The 6,346-nt window shown below is 36.2% G+C and overlaps 1 protein-coding gene and 1 long non-coding RNA gene across 15 annotated transcripts in view; one reads left to right on the top strand and one right to left on the bottom strand.

Annotated features, from left to right (window-relative positions):
• The window catches only part of LOC107695541 (uncharacterized), a 21,373-nt gene extending 16,232 nt beyond the window's left edge, over window positions 1–5,141 (bottom strand). The window contains exon 1 of the long non-coding RNA XR_001635003.1: window positions 5,055–5,141. This is a non-coding gene — a long non-coding RNA (uncharacterized LOC107695541). The remainder of the gene's footprint in view (window positions 1–5,054) is intronic.
• The window catches only part of LOC107695539 (ankyrin-3-like), a 108,843-nt gene that overhangs the window by 15,045 nt on the left and 87,452 nt on the right, over window positions 1–6,346 (top strand). The gene's annotated exons all lie outside the window — the stretch shown is intronic.

Here is a 6,346-nt window from a genome sequence, read left to right as displayed (position 1 = left end):
TATATATTTTGTTTTCAGTGTCGCCATGATTTTTTTTTCTGGATTCTTTGATGAATTGAAGGTTCAATAGAACAACATTTATTTGAAATATAAATATTTTTATAACATTATACACAAATTTACTGTCACGTTTGATAAATTGAATGCATCCTCGCTGAATAAAAATATTAATTTCTATTCAACAAAATGACTGACCCCAAAATTTTGAGTGCTAGTATATCTGTCACTTGTGAATTTTGCTTAACGTTCTATCTGTGAAATAATCCTTATTTATTATATTTTATATATTCTGACTTTGTATACAGGAGAAGATATCCTATATTCTCTCACTCTACAAAAAGTGTGTTTAAACAGAAAGGATGACTTGGGGGGGGGGGCGGTTTCTCCTTTTTTATTGACAGAGACAGTTGAAAATGGGCAGGAAATTATTAGTAAGATGATTTCCAGGCCTGCAAAAATAATGCAAATTAAAAAATCTTAAAAAGTCATGATCAGAATTGAAATATTTTATTGGCTAGAAATTATGCTTTGTTAGTTCAATCTCTATAAAATGAGATTATGAAATATACACAATTTGAACATTTAAATGTAGACTTTAAAATAATAATAATAAACATTTGTAATAATCCTCAAAATAAACAATGGGAAAGGTCATGAAAATTCATTGATTGTAAAGTGTGGGAAACCTAAACATTTTGCTTTTGTAATTTCTTGAACTATTACCTGTATATATTTATATATTATTTCCTGTATATTTATGAACTGTTTCCTGTAGATATCTAGTAAACCAAATATTCTGTTAATCATTGTATGTACCTCAGTAATGTTCTAACTCTTGACTCGTGGCGGTGTGGCAAACAGTGGTCTTCTGGGTTTGTGTGTGTTTGTGCAGTTTGTTGGTTCTCTGGAGATCCGTCCGAGCTTTACTCCAGATGTACACTCTGTGTGTGCAGACCACATCTCACAGAATCATGGGAGTTTGTGTCGTACATATCTAGAAGTTCGCACAGGCGCACAGAGCAGCAGAGGCAGCTGGATTGGCCCACAGATGTGTTATTATGAAGAAACGCTAGTTCTGAGTAAAGAATCATTTATTTGCAGATGCTACTTGGTTTGTTATTATGCCAAAAATATGTGATGTGTTTATCTGTTTCTTTATCTGTGAGTTGATGGGTGAATCCCAACTCAAGTAATGGCACAGTAACTGCGAAACATACGGTGTCCCTTAACAGCAACCCAAGAGATACGTCAGTATTGATTGACCTGACCAGAAGAGGTCAACACCTTGCTGTCATCTAACGTAATCCTACACAGAAAATATCCTGAACCAGTAACAGGAAGGCAACATAAGACTGCCATAATTCACTATATGGAACTGTTGTTGCATGCGTCATTTCTGCACAAAACTGTGAATTTAGCTCAAAAAGCACATACAATCCAACATGACCAGTCTGTAATAGCGTAAGCGTAACATATGTTGTGTTATTGCTCTGCATCATGGACAATTTCCAGATCATCATGGCAGATACTGGTTAGAGAATTTTACCACTCTGTGTCTTTCAAATAGTGAGTACGTTTACATGGACAACAATAATCCGATTTTAACACGATTAAGACAACACTCTGATTAAGAATCTACCATGTAAACAGAGATTTTTGATTACCTTAATCCGGCTAAAGTCATATTCGAAGTAAACAGAAATCGAATTAAGACATGGAGTATTCCTATTTTAGTCGCATTACTGTGGTGCAGTATAGACATGTAAACACCTTAATCACATTATTACCATCGTGTAGGACTTTTCGCCGCATTTTGCGACAGGATACACACACGGCAGTGGTCAACCGTTTGACGGCAAACAAAAGAGCTTCAACACCGCCATCGTCTGTATGCACGTACAAATAATTAACTGCACTTGAAGCTTTCATAAAATTAAAAATGAAACTGTAACAAAACTGTACATGGCATCATCACGAAGACGAACTATATGTTTATACGTGAAATTCCGGAGGGGACGTAATGACGTGTGCCATTAATCGAACTATTTCGTAACGGGAACATGAAAGGAATATTCTAAAAGCAACTCATGTAAACACCATAATCATATGGTATCATAATCAGATATTGGCTTATTTAGAATAAGGTTAATAATAGTAGAATAAGGTAAATAGTTAGATTACTGATGTCCATGTAAACGTAGTCACTGTCTTAATGTGTGTTCCTATATTCAAGTGTTCCTGTGGCTCAGTGGTAGAGCATTGCGTTAGCAGCGCAAAAGGTTGTGGGTTCGATTCCCAGGGAACACACACAGGCTACTGGTAAAAAACAAAAAAAAATGTATAGCCTGAATGCACTGTAAGTTGCTTTGGATAAAAGCGTCTGCTAAATGCATAAATATATTAAAAAATATATATTAATGCATTTCTGTGAAATAGTTGTTTTTGTGGCCGTGTTGTTGCTGCTGCCTATCATGCTGAAAATGAACGGGGATCTCGTGGTTGTACTGTACCATGTAAAAACATCCCTCCTGACCAAGTTTATAATGTACATTAATAAAATAAAGTAACAGATAATTATTAAGTAAGTAAGTAGATAAAAACTAGCTGGGCAATGTGCCAGCTGGGCAATTTCTCTTTTCCCGACTGCCCCCGATGGCCAGTATGAGTCTGCCTTATAATATTTAGCACAGTTATTAACAATAAAAATAATGGCACTTCGAGTGAAAAAGGTCATCCTCTGTGTCTTTTTAAACTACTCCACAACGTGTAGTGTAAATGATTTAAAGCACTCCACGCCCACACCCCCGTGCTAGTGGTACAGCCCACGGGCAAATTATAAGACGAAAAATCGGTTCGATTTCATTGATTACAGAACCGGCTTTCTGACAAGATGCGCGTTAAATATCGCATGCGATTAATCATGCAGCCCTAATTCAAATGATTGATTCTGAAGTCAAAGCAAAAGTATCTATTGATAAAGTATATGAAAAAAACTTCTGAATTGTGAAGCGTTCCATGGACCGACCGTGTAGGTTCTTGCTGAAAATCTGATATTTTCATCACACTGAACAATAAGGATTTAGTTCTCCTGTGATGCATGCATGTTTAATGTGGTAGACGAACTAAATAAACTAGTGAACGTGTAAAATTGTTTTAAGAAATGTATTTTCTAAAATAAAAATGAACTATTCTGCTGAAGAAACAATTAATTCCTTTACTGGAGCTAGTGCTAAATGAGCAATATCACTCGAGTATGAGAGCGATACCGGCTCTATATCAGCATGGCTGTGATTAGGCCGGAGGCAATCACAGCCGCTGATATAGAGCCGGTATCGCTCGAGTACGAGAGTGATATTGCGTTTATACAACAGTTCGATGGAACATGTGTGTAATTAAACAAGAAACAATGGAGTGCCTAATAAAGGCTTCTGTGCGGAACTACTTCCTTCAGCCACGGATTCAAAGCTCAATTTGACAGTTAAACATACGTCACTTTTAGAATTCGTATCAAGGGCATGTGCTGCTTCAGTTAGGTTATTAGTGAGAAATAATGAGGTTATAAGAGAGAAACAATGCGGCAAGAGATGCATCCAAATGAGAGAGAGAGAGTCGTTCCTTCTTATATTAACTAACGTACTCTACGATTAGCTCAGTGAATAATAAAAAAAAAAACATAGACCCGGCTAGAACAAGCGGAGTGATACAAAATTGTGAAAGGGCGTTCCTGTAGCGATACCAGTACAATATCTCACGGGTCTCAACCAATCAGATTTGAGAACCAGAACGAACTGTTGTATAAAAACAGACAGCAAATGAATTCAGCTATTAGGGATTCATTTGTTCTTTGTTAATTCACCCTAAAATCGATTTTGAATATCTCCTAATTTTCATTTGTGTCCTGGAGTGCTGGTGTTTCAAGTAGTGGGATTGAAGGGGACAGAGTGTACACAATGAGGCAGACAACTGATTGTCCAGATTGATAAAGCCTTCTTTCTAAACATTGCCCACTAATTGTATAATGGAAGGAGTGGAAAGGGAGAGGTCTCAACAGGAAGTTGACAGAGAGTAAGAGTTTAATATTAGCAGATGTATATTACGTTGATGCACACATAACTGCACACTCATGTTTCCTGAGTTCAAAAATGGTTGGTTACATTTCTACAAAACTACAGATAAGTTAGCTGGTGTGGCAGATCACGTCTTCTCGTACTGTGTATTTGTGTGAAGGCGAATTGCATTTCAGGGCTCACGTCCCCTCTGCAGTGAGGGTTGGGTTGCTATGGCAACACTGCACTACTGAGGAGACGTACAGATCCTTAACTTGCATCCCACTGTATTTGAATGCGTTTTTTGAGGTCAGTGTTAAGTAAACACAAACATGAGCATCTGTCTATGATCATGAGTGGACCATTGATTTGATGATTTGATACTGGTCTTTGGTTTGTGGGCTATTGACCAATCAGGACAAGCCTCTCTTTATCACTTTATCATTTTTTCCCTTTTCTGACTGATTAATGGCCATTTGTGTATTTTTTTTTTCTTTCTTTCTCCTGTCTCAGCTTACTTGTACAGACAATTATAATAATGCCAAGTGGCTCTGTTGCCCTATCAAAACATTACTGTGTTTGTGTGAGAAACCAGTCACCCTGACTCAGAAACACTGACTCAACCAATGGTGTTAGTGTGGGGCGGGACTTTCTGTTTGTTTTACCAATGGCAGACAGCGAGTGTTCAGGAAACATATTTGGAATAAGTTTTTTTTTTCTATTTTACTAATGACCCTACTATTGAGCTCTTTGTTAAAGCAATAAGCCCCAAGAAGCCGTGGTTTACAGTGAATTTATAACAGCTAAGGGGCGTTGTTAGGCACAAAACCCCCTTAGCTGTTATAAACTTTATAAGCTGTTATAAACTTTTATAAAACGGTTATTCCATATACGTAGTTAGGTTTCACAAAATAAAACAGAGCAAATAAAGTGTAATGATATGAATAAAAACAGTATTCTTCCACCAAACAATGTAGTTCCTCAGAAACAGTTGTGGCTTGAACACACAAGTAAACAAAGGTGTTTGTTTGTAGAGTAATTTACAACATCTTCGAACGCGGCTCAACCAATAAGAATCAAGGACTGGAACTATCCGTTTTATAATACAAATTTTATGCTTTACAGAAGGCTCCATAGAAATTAATTGAATAAATTATTTGTTTTTAGTAAAACTTGCATATAAAGTGGTAAAATAATTAAATATTATTCTTATTTGGGCTGTAATGAAGTAATATTGCAAGGTATAGCCGTGGTATTTTTTCTTTATGGATTTGCTGATGAACAGAAAGTTCGAAAGAACGGCATTTATTTAAATAGCAATCTTTTGTAATATTCTAAATATATTTACTGTCAAGTATATTTACTTGATCTGAATTAAGGTATTCATTTATTAATATATGTGTGTGTGTGTGTGTGTGTGTGTGTGCACTTTAGGTACTAATATGTACTTTTAAAGTACTAATATATACTAATAGGTACATGTTAGTACCTTTAAAGTACACATTTAGGGGTAAATAAGGTACAAAGATGTACTTTTTTATCTTAGGTACCTGTGTCAGCTTAGTACAACTGTTATATACTGTTATAGTTCAACTGTTAACAAGATGAACTATACTGGTGGTTATTCTGCTGAGACACCTGTGTGAACTTGAGAGGAACTGACTTCATGCTTTCATGAAAAATTATCTGGTTAAAAATTATTGAAAACCTGTCTCAGAAAAGTACAGTTAGTTGTACAGTAAGAAAAGCGCCCGCATCATTTATTTGCAGATTCTGCTTGGTGTTATGTTTTGTATCTAATGCATTAAAATTCAGACATTTTGAAGTGCCCAAATATTTTTTAGAGCCACTATATAACCTCTCTGGGTACCAGTGTGAATCAGCAACAATGATTTACCATAAAACTGCTTTTTAAATGATCTAAACACACAGATCCTCCATAGCATTACACTGAACAGCAAAAGCTGTTCTGATAATATAACCGCAATAGTTGCTAATACATGATTGGTCAGTAATGTTTTTAAGGTGGGGCTTAGCGAAGAATCAGTTCAGTCTGGTGACATTACTGGTGCACATATTACACACTTCAACTTAAAGCACCCATTTAAGTTACATTGTTTTCGAAGATGTTTCTTTTTTGACAGTATGATGTAGTATCTAGTCTGAAACTACGAATAGATGAGACTCTTTCAAATTTCCATAGTGAATTACTGTCGGTGGCATTGATTTAATTAATGAGATGGGCGACTGGAAGGGCACGGGTGTAGGAATGTGTGTGTGTGTGTGTGTGTGTGTGTGGG

This window comes from Sinocyclocheilus anshuiensis, unplaced genomic scaffold (genome assembly GCF_001515605.1).
Source record: "Sinocyclocheilus anshuiensis isolate Anshui unplaced genomic scaffold, SAMN03320099.WGS_v1.1 scaffold466, whole genome shotgun sequence".
In the NCBI taxonomy this organism is placed as follows: domain Eukaryota; kingdom Metazoa; phylum Chordata; class Actinopteri; order Cypriniformes; family Cyprinidae; genus Sinocyclocheilus; species Sinocyclocheilus anshuiensis.
The sequence above is the reverse complement of the archived record's forward strand: the minus strand, read 5'-3'. Positions and strand labels throughout refer to the sequence as shown.